This window comes from Ipomoea triloba, chromosome 12 (genome assembly GCF_003576645.1).
Source record: "Ipomoea triloba cultivar NCNSP0323 chromosome 12, ASM357664v1".
In the NCBI taxonomy this organism is placed as follows: Eukaryota; Viridiplantae; Streptophyta; class Magnoliopsida; order Solanales; family Convolvulaceae; genus Ipomoea; species Ipomoea triloba.
Window position 1 is genome coordinate 21,242,926 of NC_044927.1, and position 18,379 is coordinate 21,261,304.

General features: G+C 30.1%; 1 pseudogene; it reads left to right on the forward strand.

Moving 5' to 3' along the window:
• The first annotated feature begins 1,444 nt into the window (after positions 1-1,444).
• Positions 1,445-1,982, forward strand: LOC115999521 (annotated as a pseudogene).
• The last annotated feature ends 16,397 nt before the right edge of the window (positions 1,983-18,379 follow it).

Here is an 18,379-nt window from a genome sequence, read left to right on the forward strand (position 1 = left end):
CGAATAATTATTATAATTAAGATATATATATATATATATATATATATATATATATATATATATATATATATATATATATATATATATATATGGTCATAATGAGGTGTGGTCGCCCCTTAACGTGCGGTCAGTGCGGCCGCACCACTATGTATACAAATATACACCACTCAATGTTAGAAAATACACCACACAAATGTGCATCATTAGTTACGCATCATAAAAAAACACACCACTAGGTATGTAAATATACACCACACAGTGTTAGCAAATGCACAATATATTACGGCCAGAGGAGTTATGGTGCATTATTTTGGGTGTGTGGTGTGCTTTATGCTGTTTTGTGTATTTTCATTGTGGTGCATTTTCTAACATTGAGTGATGTGAACCGCACAGGATGGCGCGACCACATTTGAACAGATTTCTATATATATATATATATGTATGTACTGTAAGTTAAAGTTGAGGATATTGTTATTATTAATAGTATAGATTGCATTGCAGAAAAATATATGTACTGTATTATTACGATTAGTAATTTTAATCTAGAATTGTATTACGAATAGAAACGTAGGTAAGAATATATTTTATTATGAATTGTATTACCATATTTTAATGTACAATTGTATTACGAATAGAAATTGTATTACCATATTTTACAATATTACAAAACCTTAATAGTATAAGGGTGTTTTTGGCGGGAAGTTAAAGCTGAGGATATTATTTTTTTTAATAGTATAGATAGTATAGATTGCATTGCAGGGAAATATATGTTCTGTATTATTACGATTAGTAATTTTAATCTAGAATTGTATTACGAATAGGAACGTAGGTAAGAATATATTTTATTAGGAATTGTATTACCATATTTTAATGTACAATTGTATAACGAATAGGAATTGTATTACCATATTTTACAAACTTTAATAGTATAGGTGTGTTTTGGGCGGGAAGTTAAGGTTGATGATATTATTTTTATTAATGGAATAGATTTGGGTCAAAATAGTTATGTTGAAAGTCTTGCTTACGTTTTTGCGATTCATGTGTCGCCAACAAATGGGACGAGTCGTACTACTACTTCAGGAATTAAAAATAAACATGCTGAACTCACATTTGTTATCTCACTCTTGTCTTCTATGTTAATTAGTACAAAGTTTTGATAAATTAAAGATCATTTTTTAATCTCATTCTTGTCTTCTACGGAGTACAAAACTTTAATAAGAACAAACCTGGGAGAATGGCATCCTTCTCCAGTTTCTTGGTAATAACAAATACACACCAAAAGGCATATTCCTTAGCCAATGTTCATTAATTATTATATAAGTTTCAATTCCAAACTTAAGCTCCTATTTAATTGAATTATCAAACCTTAACCAAAACCTAAATTCATCTTCCTAATTAATAACACAACCTCGTCATTGTTATCGTGGTGCTGGTGGTGGTGGTGATGGAAAAATCTTGTACTCCGATCATCCTCTTCTTCCTTCTTCTCCTCACTTCGAGTTCCAACATGGCAGACTCGAGGACCATAAAAGCCGACAAGCCGTGCAAGCGACTAGTACTCTATTACCACGACATCCTTTTCAATGGCACGAACAACAACCTCGGCCACCATCTCCAAAGAGCCAAACCTCAGCAACCACCACTTCGGGCTGATGGTCGTGTTCGACGATCCCATTACTAAGGATCGCCACCTTCTCTCGCCGCCCATCGCTCGAGCTCAGGGCTTCTATTTCTACGACATGAAATCTACTTATAATGCATGGTTTGCGTATACTCTCATATTCAACTCTACCCAATACAAAGGGAGCATTAACATCATGGGAGCTGATATGATGGACGAGAAGACTAGGGACCTGTCTGTGGTTGGTGGAACCGGAGATTTCTTCATGGCTAGAGGCATTGCCACCTTCTTCACTGATGAGTTTGAAGGCAGTGAATATTTTAGGCTTCAGATGGATATTAAGTTGTATGAATGCTATTAGGTTATGTTTGGTCGGGTTTATTTTAGAGTTTATGAGTTATCACTTTAAGTGGGGCATTTGATTCACCGTTCACCAAATGTTAGATTGTTTGGACAGTTAAATGGTTAAGAATGTTAGATTTTGTGTTTAATTAAAACTGAGATATGTTACAAACTTTTTTCATGCAAATCTTTTCTTGCATGCAAACTATTACTGCATTGTAGATTATATTTTTTGGGCCCAATCTCCGAACTTTTGGACTACAAATGTGCTAGATTATTCCATTTCTTCTGATCATGAAACATTAATATAAATAATGGTAACTCAATTGAATACAAAGAGTGGACTTTCATTTACTGCTTACAATGAGCCCTTTTACTTTAAAAGGTTGCTCCCACACAATGCCGCTAGTGAGATTTAATCCCTTGTCTTTTCTCTCAAACTTCACCTTCTATGACCAGTTTAATTGCTCATGCGGACAACTTGCAACTATATTGAAAGACTCAACCGGTGTCCTTCATCTTAATTAAGAGATTGTCCATTGCTGGTGTCACTCATATCCATCTGCTGGCAAGTAGTTTTGCCAACTTATGGCCGAAAAAATACCAGATGAAGACAATCGGCCCAAAAAATCAGAAAACAAAAAGTGACGAGATAAAAATTTCTTTGCCTCAAGGATATCCCCATTTTTGAGTTTTACAGGGATTTTAAGGAAAAAAAAAAAAGGTGGGGTGGAGGAGTGATAGATTGGAGAGAGAAAAAATATATATACACTGCAAATATGGAGTTTTTGCATAATAAGTGGGGCCCAAGGAGGAGAGCAACCAATCAAATTGGAGAGAAAAAATATATATACACTGCCTATGCTGTTTATATTCTCCTCCAGTTTCATCTTCTCTTTACTAATCACACCTGTAAAAACTTCTCAAAAATCAATCACTATTGAAGAAGGTGTAAATGGAGTTTTACAGAAAAAGTCATTAGAAGAATAAAAAATGTCAATATAATAGTCTGTTAAATGACAAAACCAAGTCGGACACTAAATTTAAAATTGCCACAAACACAGGAATATCTCAGGAATTAACTCTATTTGTATGTATTTCATTAAACTTCAAAATTAAAATAAATAAATAAGGCAATTTATATATATATATATATATATATATATATATATATATATATTGATTACCTTCTCTGGCAATGAAAAAGGTGGCCAGTTGGTCTGCCTTCTCCTTTTCCAAACGCGATCACTGTGATGTTTGATGTCAGAAATTGGTCGGAGGGTCGCCGGCGGATCATCAAAACCTAATGATATACAATTACGGTACCAATCGATTTTTGGACTTCAATGCTCCAAATATAGTAATATATTTATGGGTTTTTTAATTGCAACATTTGAAAGTTGAAGGGTCTAATTGAATTGACTTTTGGAGTAAAATTCCTTTAAAAAAATAGGGAGTAGTATTTTTATTAATTTTTTTTTGTCAAATTATAATATATAAAATATTTTTAAAATAAAATTCAAAATTTCACTTAAGACATAGAATTCTTCATACATATTTAGATTTAAAATCATTTACCGAATTTTCAAATTAACTTCTTCCAAAATTTTATTTCTTATTACAATTAAAAATAACTTTTTTTTTTGAGTTTTACCTGAAGCACAAAGAGTCCTCCACTGAGGCTCGAACTCACTCCCTTCTACATGAGAATGTAGACCGAGTGCCGCTTGACCACAAGGTCTTTGGCAATTAAAAATAACTTATTCAATCTAGAAACATAATTACAAGATATTTATATAATATATAATAATTATATAACATATAATAATATAATATAAACTAAGTTAAATGATGGCAGGCTTTATAAGGAATAGGAATAAGGGTCAAATAGACCCTCAAATTATATTGATTTGTGCAATTAGGCCCTCCAACTTCAAAAAGTTTCAATTAGGCTCTCAAAACTGTTATTTTGGAGCAATCAAACCCTTTAACCTATTTGTGACCTGTAATTGCAGGTCAATTAGAGTTCAAGCCAATTCCGACGAACTTCCGTCGAACATCCGACCAAATTCCGGCGAGTGAAGTCAAAAAATCAACAGCGACAACGTCGCATTCTGCCGGAGAAGGCGACCAGCCTTCTCCGACAGTGGAGATGGCAACCAGTTTGGTCGCAATCTCTGTCCGACTGGAGATGGCCATCTCCAGTTGACTGAGATGGTGACCAAACTGGTCGCCATCTCTAGTTGACGGGGATGGCGTCGATTGGAGATGGTAACCAGTTGGTCGCCATATCCACTACTGGAGAAGGCGACCAGCCTTCTCCGACAGAACGCAACATCGCCGCTATTGATTTTTTGACTTCATCAGAATTTGGTCGGATGTTCATTAGAGTTGACTGGAACTCTAATCGACATGCAATTAGAAGTCACAAATAGGTTAAAGGGTTTGATATCTCCAAAATAACAAGTTTGAGGGCCTAATTGGAGCTTTTTGAAGTTGGAGGTAGAACCTAATTGCACAAATCAATATAGTTTGAGGGTCTATTTCACCCTTATCCCTAAACAATATTTTGTTAAAGGATATTTTTAATGAGAAATAAATGGCTATTGGGGGATAGTTTGGAGGAGAGATATCATCCTAATCACATTATATTGTGGATGTTCTTATCAATAGGGTGCGGATAAGATGGAGTAGATTTTTTATTTTTTTTTCAGTTTAACCAAGAGGCATTGGATTTTGAGTCCTAAGAAGGCAACATTGAAAACACGTGGTTAGATTAAATTTGTGAATTTGATAAATGTTTGGCTATGATAGTGTGTAGTTATCATGCTTAATTAGTCTCTTTCTTTTATACTTATAATTAAGTTCTCTTCAATTTTACCATTCTTTTTTATTTTTCTTTCTAACCAAAATGTAAATTGTGTTTCTAAGTCAAAACATATAACATTTGTACTAACATTTTAAAAAATTAAATTGTGTATTTTTAGTATCAAAATTGACTGCAATATTTGAAAGGAATTTGTGAATACACAACAAGATAATCAATTACATATATGTTAATATTGTGTGTTTGTAGTATACAAATTCTAAAATTTTAAAAGATAAATTATGAACATTTAATATGTAAATTGTGTATAGATCTATCTTGAAAGGTGAATCTGGGTCCACAGAAAAATTTGCCATAAAAAATTTGATGGGGGCAATGAATGGGCTAATGGAGAGGGAAGTTTAATTGGCATGGGACGGTGTTAGGTGGCATAATATTATTTAAATTGTTATCATGCATTGAGAGTGACATTCTAGGCTTCTATGGCACCATCATCAATACAATTACAAGACCAAAATAGCACTAGATGTTTGGCACATTTTTATTGATATTTCCTGCTTATCTATCCAGCATTCCCCTCAAATCTCCTCCACTAAAACGACAATCCACCTAATTTGTGTTGGATCTGTGGTTTAAAAAAATATTAAAATCGTTCATTGTGCTTACTTTCTTATATATTTATAATGTTTTTTAAATTTCACATTTTTATTTTAATTATGTATTTATTATTTTTTATTGTCATTGAATTTGAAAATCCTTACTATATTTATCACTACATTTAAAAAGTTTGATTTTTCTATTTACAATAAGTCTTATAAGAGAAATGGATTGATAGATTCCATTTTCTTCGACTTTTAAATTTATCACTTAAAATATGTGATGAGGTTAAAGACTTAAGCTGTTTCCTGTATCCATAGCTAAAAAGTTTGAAAACTTAATTACTTTTTTTATTTAAAAAATCATTTTCATCACTTTAACGTATAATTTATAAAATTATTTATTACTATTATCGATCATTCGTTATATACTTCTATATATATATATATATATATATATATATATATATATATATATATATATATATATATTCAAATGTAGCCGCGCTTTCCCGTGCGGTTCACACCACTCAATATTAGAAAATGCCTTAGAAAACGCACCACAATGAAAATACACAAAAACACTATGAAATACACAAAAGGCCTGTGCCCCCTCCTCTCCAAGACTATCCCTAGCTTGTATTTCAAGGATCTCCCGCCTCCCCCATCCTTTTATTTTTCTAAAAAAAAAAATTAATTTGTAAATAAAGCAAAGTAATTGCTTTCCTATACAGCATAGATTAATGGAGAAGGAAGCAAAGTACTGCTCGCAATGATACAACAAACCACGTTCCAAATATCCATTAGAGGAAAAGGTGGAATGGGAGCTAGTAACATGTTTGGTGAAAATGGTTGAAAATATGTATGTAATCATTCTACAATAACAACTCTTAATTATTACTCCGTATATGAATTAATTAATTTTATCATGAATTAATCATCATAAAAAGAATTCATGCAAATACAAAAAAAAAAAAATTAAATAAATAAAAGTTCAATCCAATAATAACATGTGAAAAGGTGAAAATTTGAAAATAATTTTATAAAGGATGTGCAATATTGCCACATGAAAAAGTGGGGGTTATCCAAGGGATGTGGATGACATAATACATGTTTCTTCACCATAACCAGAAGTTTCATGTTAATTTGACCACAAATTAGTCTTGGTATTGTTGTGTGCTTGTTAATCGATTGGTTGAAGATGCATGCGGCTAGGAGAAAAGAAAAAAAATGTGTGACCGCATGAGCTGTTCAGTTGGTCACAGTAAGGATAAAGTTCAAAAAGAGGGGTAAAGTTTAAAAAGAAATAAGCGCTAGGCGCTAGTTAGGCGGTAGATTAGCGTCTAGCACTTAAGCGGTCTACACGGCGCCTAGGCAGTGCTTAGGCGGCGACCTATAAATTATTAAAAGAATAATGCATGTGTGTGGGTGTATGTCTCATATACGTATATATATATATATATATAACAAGGCCTACTCGCCCGAGTTAACTCGGCTGAATTCGGCCAACTCAGCCTAATCGGCAAAGTTAGGTGCTAGACAACCGCCAACTCAGCCCAATCGGCAAACTTATACTTTTACATCAAAATGTAAAAGTATTACATTTGTCATCAAAAGTATTACATTTTCCCATATAAGTAATAAATATTTTATTCATGATTTAGTATTACATTTCATCTTGACTCGACCTGTCTCACGCATATAGATTTGTAAAATGAACTTACATAAGTTTATATATTATATGCTCAAGTTATGAGCTTTAGTTGCCTTAGCTTGTTTTACCTGACTACATAATCAATATTCGTGCATTAAAATTAAACTATGCATTCTCCAATAGTTAAGAGTTTGGTGTAGTTTTTGAGGAGATTTTGTAAGTGTGATTAGGAAAGAGAAAATAGGTGGAGGAAAAAAAATAAAACAAAAAAGTAAAACAAAAAAAAAACAAGTAAATACGCGCCCAGCACGCGCCCGCCTAGGCGCATGATTTGCGCCTCACGCATGTGAGGCGCAAATCAAATGTTAGAGTAGGCCCCACTAATTGCTGCCAAAATTTTTTAATTTGCAGGAGAAAAATACCATATAATTTCACTCCCTTCCATTTGTTAAAAGCTGATCAATTAGATTTTACTCCTAAAACTTTGTGCAAATTTCAACTATTGGGGAGGGCCTTAGAGGACAAAAAGTTTTTAAATACTTCAGTTAAGGATTTAGAAGACAGTTTGAAAACTCAGAAAATATATTTCAGAAGTTATCTTTTGGATATTTTTGTATTTAGGTGTTTTTTTTTAAAAAAAGTGAAAGGAAAATATTCATTCTGATTAAAAAAAACACAATTTGACTTTAAATAGTTTCTAAAATTTTTAATCGGAACATATTTTCTAAGATAGACCTTTATTTTCATGTCTCTCTCTTCTACGTCTTCAAGTAAGTTTCCGCATTATTATTACCACTTATTATTATTATTATTATTATTATTATTATTATTATTAGGGAAAACGGTACTTTTGGCCCCTCAATTGTTTTGCTTTTGGAAATTTAGCCCCTCACAATTGATTTGAATAAATTTGGTCCTTTAATTGTACATAATGTGTTACATTTAGTCCCTAATATTATATAATTAGAAATTTTGTTAATAATTTTTTTTATTAGGTTTTTTTTCATGATGATGATATAATGTCGAGGTTTGAATACAAAAAATTCAAAATGCATCTAGAAGTTATTTAGCAAAGGGCATCCAGAACTCACTTTATTTACCGTTTTAAATTAGCAATAATACACCAATTCATGAGTAAAACTAAAAGAGGTATACAAAGAAAATAATAACCAAGTTAATGCATGAAAAGATGGCAGTAGGAGTAAAATTGCATAAGACATGTGTGCAATTGCATCCGGGACGCCCTTTGCTAAAGAACTTCCATATGCATTTTGAATGTTTTTTTTATTCAAATCTCTACATTATATCCTCATGAAAAAAAATGATAAATATAACCTCCCCTCAATTGTTTTACTTTTGGAAATTTAGCCCCTCACAATTGATTTGAACAAATTGTTACAAAATAATTATCTAACTACAGAAAGGTAGAAGAAGAGAATACAATAAGTAGACGTATACAGGTACAACAAATCAGTACATCAATAACAACAATAACAACACTGTTAAATTCGTAAGAAATAAATCCGAAAATAACAATACAAAGTAGAAAATCCAAGTCGTGTATGCCACACTTTCCTTAAAACCGATTCGCTACCTCCCACGGGTGCTAGAAGCGTTGTAGTGTCGGTCTCCCAGGATAAAATGGATTACAATAGTATAGTTGAGCACTCAACCTATACTATTTTCAGCGAACTAGAGCAAAGTTGAACACTTGGAGTAAGAAGAAGAAGAAACAGCACTCTTGTTCTTCTTTCGCACTCTGGTTTCTTGGTTTGGGATGAGAAAGGAAGAAAGACAGATTATTTTCGAGTAGAGTAAAGAGAGCAAGGTAAGTGTACTGTTGTGAGTGTTGTCTATATTTTTTCCGGATGAGTTGAAGAGATATTAAATACCACTTAGTGGAAACATGTGTTATGGGCACAACAAGACAAAACAAAAGAGAGTGGGACAAACTCTTTTAAAAATTAGAGATTCCATTCTTTGTCTTAAACAATTTGAAGTGGGGTGTGGGTTTATTATTCCAAGAGAGCAAAAAGGAAGTGGCTTTGGAATTGTACATACGTGGGAATAAAATTGCAGCCACCATAATGCTTTGTCCCATCTGATTTTCGAATTGAGAAGCACAAGTGCACAGCAACAAATAAAATGGGAGCACATGTCTCCTTTTTATTTAAACACCACTATTTCCAAAACCCAACAAATATAATATGGAGGCCCATCGGCACATATCTCCATATTATTTAATCAGCTACTCTTTTCTGATTAACGAAAATCAAATAGGTCGAGAATCAATATCTCATTCACCTATTAAATATTTTTGACCCATAAATATTTGTACCACAAAATATTCTTAGTCAAAATTTTCCAACACAAATTTGGTTCTTTACTTATACATAATGTGTCACATTTAGTCCCTATTATTATTATTATTATTATATAACAAATAATATGTTCTTTTCTAAGAAAATGAACCAAACAAAACAAATATAATTTCTTATGACCTGTTTGGTTGAATGTAGTTTGGGGGGAATTGAAATTAAGTGAATTCTCAAACTACAGTGTTTGATTTGAGGGAATTGTAATTCGGTGGAGAGGAGGGGCAATTTGTTGGTGTAAAGACAATTTTACCCCTCCTCCCATACCCTTTGTCTTTTTTGTTTTTTTAAAAAAATTTGAAAGAATTATTATTATTATTATTATTATTATTATTATTATTACTATTACTACTACTACTACGACTACTACAACATCTACCACAACATAAGAGCGTTTTAGTCATTTTGTCACTTCTTACCTTTCAATTCCATGTACTCCTATTTTTGCATACCAAACACTGTGTAATTTCAATTCCTACTTTATTCATTGAATTGCAATTCCACTGAATTAAAATTATTTTCCACCCTAATTCTCTCCTCCCAACCAAACGCCCTGTTAACATTCAGCCAAATAGGAAAAAATAGTTTTCTAACTTTCAACCAAACACTAGAATTTTTCTTTTACCAAAAAAAAAAGTCATTTTTTGTAAATCATTTTTCATAAACCATTTTTGAAATTTCCAAACCAACCCTTATTTAGAAATATTACAAATTGATATACTAAATTATATTGTCTTATTCAAATGATTTACTAGACCATCCTTCAAATTCAAGTTGTATGATTTTTTTTTTTTAAATACATTTGTAAAGAGTAAGTCCAAAAAATAAGTATGAGTAACTAATCTAGCGGTTTGGAGTAGTTGTTAAACTCTACATGCACCAATTGAGGTGCATTTAAATTAATCTTATAATGGTAAAGATATCGAATGCTATATATAATATATGTAAATAATATAATTAACTTAATTACTCATAAAATATTCCTACTCCATTATTTTTTAAAGCTATACATTTTTCCTAATAATAATCTCCACATGAGAATTTTCGTACAGTGAAAGTGGAAATAAATAAGATGATCTAAACACTAATAAAAGTAACTTCGCAATATAATAATTAGGTGGACTAAAATGTCCAAGCGACAGGCAAGATGCATGCGGGAATGGGGACCAATTGATTACAAGTGGAAAATGTTATCTTACGGAGCATATTACAAATATTATTTCATAATAACTATAATAACTATTTTTCAACATATAATTAATTAATGAGAATCTTATCAAAATAAAACATATTGGACTATGCAATAGGTAAGAGCATCACCAATAGTTTGTGTAAATTGTCAGGTATTTTCACCAAATATGCAAAGGCAGGAGGGGGGAGGGTGTAGCGCTAAACTTAATTTCTTCTCTTGAGTTCTCTCCTCTCCATCTCACACAAATGTCAAAAAAAAAAATCATTCAAGAATGAGTTGTTGGGGATGCTCTTAGATGCTTGTGCGCGGTAGTCCAATTGATTTTTAAAAAAAAAAGTGATATTACATTCTTTTACAAAAAAATCACTTTTTAGTATGTTTTTTGTTATTCCTTCCAAGCTTGCGTGACGTCGACCAACACCCTTGGCTCAACGTACACATCTTATGGCCCTCCGTCACATGACTCGTGACTCCGTGGGTGGCAAAGCTCTAATTGCTTATATAGATGACTTCAAACCCACATGTCACTCTCAAGTTATAAAATGTCCCGAATGGCGAACAACAATGGACAAAGAATTCAATGCTCTTCTACACAGCAACACCTAGAAACTAGTTCCACATGAATAGGATATGAAAATCATTGGATGCAAAGGGGTATTCTGAGTCAGGCAGGTACTTTTAGTAAGACTTCTCTTATCTCTTACTATAACTAAAGATTGGTCTATCAGGCAACCTGATGTTCACATTGCCTTCCTTAACGGTTTTGTCTAATACATTAACAACAACATTCCTAGTCATGTTTGAAAACTGAAAATGTCTCTATATGCGTTGAAGCAAACACTACATGCATGGTTCAAACGTCTTCATGACTGCCTACTCTTGATTGGTTCCAATGCTTCGAAATAGATGTTTCATTATTTATCTATTCTACTATTAATGGTCAAATTTATTTACGTGTCTATGTTGATGACATACTAATAATTAGTAGCAATGAAAGTCTCTTGGCTTTCATAACAAATAGACTAGCTGAAATTTTCAAAATTTGATATGGGACATCTAAACTTCTTCTTGGGAATCGAGAAAGTTCACAAGAAGGGGACATCGATCTTATCACAACAAAGGTAAATGCTTGAAATACTCAAAAGATCTGGAATGGAACACTGCAAGCTAATCTCCACCCAATTCCAGTCAACAGCAAGCTAAGTGCAACAAGCTCATCACAACCATATGACAACCCCATATACTATCGCAACATAGTTGGAGCACTTCAATATCTAACTATCACTTGTTCATATCTCTCTTATGCCGTAAACAAACTCTATCAATTTATGCAATCTCCAATCAATAACCACTGGATTAGCCATAAATCGTGTTCTAAAGTATGTCAAAGCTACTCTTCACTACATGCTACATTTTATAAAATAAGACTCATATGACATTCATGCATTTTTGGACTCTGATTCGGCAGCATGTCCTAATGATCACAAATCCACAAGTGATTTTGGTATTTTTATTGGTAAAAATCTAATTTCATGGGCATGTCGCAAACAAAGGACTGTGGCAGCTAGATCCTCAACAAAAGTAGAATACAAAGCTATAACATATGTAACATGGTTAGCTGTTTTAATTCAAGAACTTGGTTTCACTATGCAAAAACCACCAAAACTTTGGTGGGACAATCATGGTGCTACCTTTTTGTGTGAAAATTGTGTTTCATGCTCTAACCAAGCATATTGAAATAGATTATCATTTTGTTTGTGACAAAATAACATCTAAGGAACTACAAGTGAATTACATCTCTATAAAAGATCAACTCGCAGACATCTTCACTGAGCCACTGTACTTACCACAATAAGGTTCAATGAATTAAGGGACAAGCTTAATGTTCTCTCTAGAGAACCTTAATGTTCTCTCTAGAGAACCTTAAGCTTGAGGAGCATGTTTGGACTTTGTATTCTAATTACACTAGAATTCATTCTCCCTCTCTCAGTATTATTTTAAATCTATCTTTTATCATTCATGTCTTGTGTAGGACAGTTCGTACCCTTATAAACAGGGTCGGCCCTGGCCATGTCGGGCCAGGGCGACCGCACAGGGCCCCCAAGCCCCCAATTTTTGGGGGCCCAATTTAAAAAAAAAAATTATATATAGTTCAATATTTTTATACTTGATAAATATTTTTTTAGAATCTATATATTGGTCTTAATTGTAAGTGAAATCAAAATGTTAGAAGTAATTGACATCGAAATTTGGGTGAATAAATTCCTATTTAAATATGTTGATATGCACGGAAATGTCACTAATTTTAAATTAAATTTTGAAATGTATTTTTTTTCTTTGTTGAATTTTATGCATTATATTTAGACAAAAAAAATATTACTTTTTCACTTTTGTCATAAAATACAATAACTTGAAGTCTATATGGATTTGGACTCAATTACCTTAATTATAGTTATTTTCTAGATCTTCTAGACTTCTATCTTTATATTTCACAGGTCTTTTTGGATTGTGTTTTATAGGTCTTCTTAAATATATGTGGCAAATTATGCTGTGGACCCAGGTCCACCTTGCAAGGTGGACCTGGGTCCAAAACTACGTCGTTTTTTATTATTATTTTTTAATTAGTAAACATATTGCTGAATATAGAGTTGTCCAAAAATGTCTGAATGTAGAGGTTTTAAAGTGTGAATGTAGAGTATAGAAATCGTGAATGTAGATTTATGATTGTGTGAATGTAGAGTTGCCCAGAAATGTGTGAATGTGGAGGTTTCAAATTGTGAATATGGAGTATAGAAATCGTGAATGTAGAGTTATGCATGTGTGAATCTGTAATAAAGTTAAGAAGTTCTAGCAACTTGTAGCCCTGTAATGTGTGAATGTGGAGTTCTCAAGTTGTGAATGTGAAGTATAGGACATGTGAATATAGAGTTTTGAATGTGTGAATGTGGAGTTTACAAATTGTGAATGTAGAGTATAGTGTATGTGAATGTAGAGTATAGTTACTAAACATATAATCCTGTAATGTGTGAATGTGGAGTTTACAAATTGTGAATGTAGAGTATAGTGTATGTGAATGTAGACCCAGGTCTACCTTGCAAGGTGGACCTGGGTCCACGGCATAACAACCCAATAAATATGTCTTTGTATATTATAATGAAATCTAAATGTTAAAAAAATTTCTCTTCCCCTATGTTTTTCATTTTGCTCTATTATATCTAATTATATTGCATTTCGAAAAAAGATATTGAAGGTCCAAATTAAACTATTAGATAGGGCCCCTATTTTTAATGGAACGGATTTAATTATATTGAAGGTCCAAATTAAACTATTAGACAGGGCCCCTATTTTTAATGGAATTGCCCTGCTTATAAATACATATCTTCATGTATCTTGTAAATTGGATTGTTCAATAATAAAATTCTTTCAAAATGATGATGATAAAAAAAATTTCCAATACTTATAAATTAATTCGAACTATTCATGAATTAATTAATTTAAATTAATACATTATTGAATGTTATTATATAGAACAGAATTTACTATTAAATAAAACTAGTATTTTCGCTCGTGCGTTGCACGGAATGAATTTGTTATAATACTTTAAGAATATTTGGATTGATATACAATTATATAAATTATAACATCGAATATTATATAGCGCAATTGATGAAATTGGTTGGATTGGTTATGTTTTTTTATGTTTTCTTTGCTTGAATTAGAGCTAATAATTGTCCAATTACCCGTGCGATTCACTGATAAATTTTTTTTATTTATTTAGATAATAAAATTAAAGATAAAATTATTTTAAAAAATCTAATATTGAACATGTACATTTATTTTATTATAAGATTAGTGCAAATGTATCACTCAATTAATTAAATAATATATGACTTGTTTGTTTACAATTATCTTTAAAAGATCAATATTTAATACTCCGTATAACTTAAGTAATTATATTATTACAAAAATAAATATGGAAAAATGAAAAATAATTTAACTTTAATTATTACAGAGTATAAAAATAAATTGAACGACCAATATTTAGCTTAATTACCATAATAATTATTAGGCAATTATTATTAGTCAATTACACAAAATTAATCATTTTTCGTTAACATGAATACCAATTCGTATATACAAAAAATATTATTATTATTATATTAAATATATTCGACCTTCTGCCGTGTTCATGTAACTTATGTATTTATGTATTTTATACATATAGATTAGAATATATTTTTCCTAATTTTTAAATGTCATTTCAAAATATATTCTAATCTATACGTATAAAATATATGAAAATATATTATAATATTATATTATGGAGGTTACAAAATAATAATATGGATGTTACAAAATAATATTATAATATTATAATCATAATTATAATATAGTAATATAAAATAATATATTTTATACATATAGATTAGAATATATTTTTTCTAATTTTTAAATGATAATTAATAGGTATGAATGGTAGATAATGCAATATCTAAAACATAAAAAAACATGATTTGATTTGATTAAGAATAATATATATGTTTACGAATATATAGTATAAATTATGAATATATCACCGATCACCAATTAATATTAACAATATTACCATATTACCATAAATATATATGGATAATTAATCAATTATAAGTGAATGAAATTGTGGTATGAAATTGGTATGTTCTTAGCAATTAATAAAATATATATGGATAATTAATAAAATAATAAATGAATAAAATAAATGATTTTATTAAAATGCCACTAAATTTGGGTGGAAAAATTTGGGAGGAGGATATTGTTTTTATATACACACTTTTAACTCTATATTTATTAGTATAATTTGTGTATATACTTTAGGAAAATATTCAAAATTAAAAAGATGATATAATTTAAAAAGTAAATTATTGATTAGATTGCCTAATATAATTGTCTTACTAATTGATTACCATGCTATTATAATTCATATATTTTAAGTCTTTTTATTACTAAACTAAATATATATCCTTAATAATTAAGATAATCCTTAGTCACATCCGTAGTACTAAAAGTATTGCTTTAATTTTTTATGAATAAGAAATAATATTCTCAAACCAAAATAATTAAAAAAAATAATGTGTCTATTGTACAAAAATTTTTATAATTGACTTAATAATTAAGTATTAGTTTTTATTGCCTAATACAGATTGACAATTATTAAAAATATTTATTGTGTCCCTTGTAATATTAAAATTATTAGGTAGAATTTTTATAATTAACATAGTACACATAAATTATATTTTCTTTAATAATTAATAATAATTAATATAATTATCTAATATAAATTTACATTTATTAATAAGTATTTATGGTAATTATTATTATGTATTAATAAAAATGATAAAAAAAAAAGTTAAGAAGAAGAAGAAAATGAGGAGGAAAGCATACATACATACATATACATATATATATATATATATATATATATATATATATATATATATATATATATATGCCATACATTATTGTAAGGTAAATTGATAAAAAAAAATTAATAATTACTTCAAAATCAAATATATAAATGTTCTAAAGAAACATTGAATTTTACAATTATAAAGTGTGATATTCTTTTATCGAATTTTCTTCTGGTCGTCACCGACTCCTTTGCATATCTTCTTCTCCGGCTCTAGATGACCCTTGTTTAGTAACTCCACCAACACCATGTGTTCATAGTGCGACAAATATCTTCTTCTCCGGCTCTAGATGACCCTTGTTTAGTAACTCCATTAACACCATGTGTTCATACTGCGACAAATATTTCATACACATACATAAATCGAAGTATAAACACTGAGACTAATGTCAAAGTATTAAAACAAAAGCAATCTTGTGCTTCAACAAATAATAGTTATCATAAAATCGATATTGTAAAATGATATTATAATCGATATTATAATGGATGCAACACCAATCCATTCTATTTACAGAGCGGTGGAAGAAGAAAACAAGAGAGTCGCCAATATATGATTTCACATAGAACGGGAAGAAGAGACAGACAGTTATGATTTTCAAAATCAACAATCCATTGTATTTATAGGTAGAAATAGTGAGAATTATAAATTTGTTAATTTTTCAAAAGGAAAGTATTATTGATTACTTAACATTTTTAATTATTAATTCTAAATGAAATTTGTAATCCTACGTATAAATTATAATTTGTTCCGATTATTATTATTTTTATTATTATTATTATACAGATGTATAACTTTCCTAGTAACACGTGCTTCATGCCTTTTTTCACCGATCTGGAGACTTTTTTTTTTACATTTTTTCTTTATTTTAATATAAAATAATATATTTTATACATATAGATTAGAATATATTTTTCTTAATTTTTAAATGCCATTTCAAAATATATTCTAATCTATACGGATAAAATATATGAAAATATATTATAATATTATAATATAATGGAGGTTTCAAAATAATAGTATGGATGTTACAAAATAATATTATATTATAATATTATAATTATAATTATAATTATAATATAGTTATATAAAATAATATATTTTATACATATAGTATATATTATAATACATGATTTGATTTGATTAAGAATAATATATATGTTTGTTTTCAAAAAAAGAATAATATATATGTTTATGAATATATAGTATAGATTATGAATATATCACCAATCACCAATTAATATTAACAATATTATCATATTACCATAAATATATATGTATAATTAATCAATTATAGGTGAATGAAATTGGGGTATGAAATTTGTATGTTCTTAGCAGTTAACTGATTTTATGAATAAATATATATGGATAATTAATAAAAAAATAAATGAATAAAATAAATGATTTTACTACTAAAATGCCACTAAGTTTGGGCGGGAAAATTTGGGAGGAGGATATTGTTTTATATATAGTATAGATTATAGCACGAAAGTCATGTCACTACCATGATAAATCATTGCCTCAACAAATCAATTAAATTTCAATCGGTATGAAAGTGGATTAGCCGATTAGGTGGTGTTACCAATCCAATATGGGGGGTTTAGTTAGTATAGATGAGGTTGGTTTGACCCAACCAATTATAACCATTTTCTTTTTGTTCTCAATAATTAACTCATATTTCAAAACAAAAAAGCCTTTGAAATTTTCTAGCTATGTTTTGTTAACATTTGTGCTCTTGCATATCTACCACTCTTGGTAGATTTATCTTCATTATTAACAAGTTTTCAGCTAACATTTTCATTTTTTATAGGCATCTAACATTTGACTTTCCAGGCTAATAATGGTCTAAATTTTTTGTTTTCAAGTGGGGGAGCGAAGAGAAAAAAAGAAAATTAAAAAGGAAAATAAAGGTAAAAGAAAATCCGTTACGTTAAATGCGTGTCCGTTGGTGTTACGGGTGCGAGCGCAAAACACTCATCAAGACCGTTACTTTTTTCTTCATGCGGGGCCCACAAAAACTCGGAGCTATTCTTCTCTTCTCTATCATATTTTCTCTTAGCTTTCTGCTATACACACAAAAACCTAATAAAATCTCACAAAAATCCACTATTGTAGTAGCTATTAGAAGAATTGTGCTCAAATATATTAATATAATGAAACCTAATTGAGAGTTGACGAAATTAAAAATGTATACCACCTATGACCAATGCATCTAATAATCACCTAAATCTTAGACTTGAAGCCACCATCCAGACCAAAAAACAGATCGAACTGCTCCAAATAGAATATGCATGCATCATCTAACAAGCCTTGAAAGCCAAGCATCAT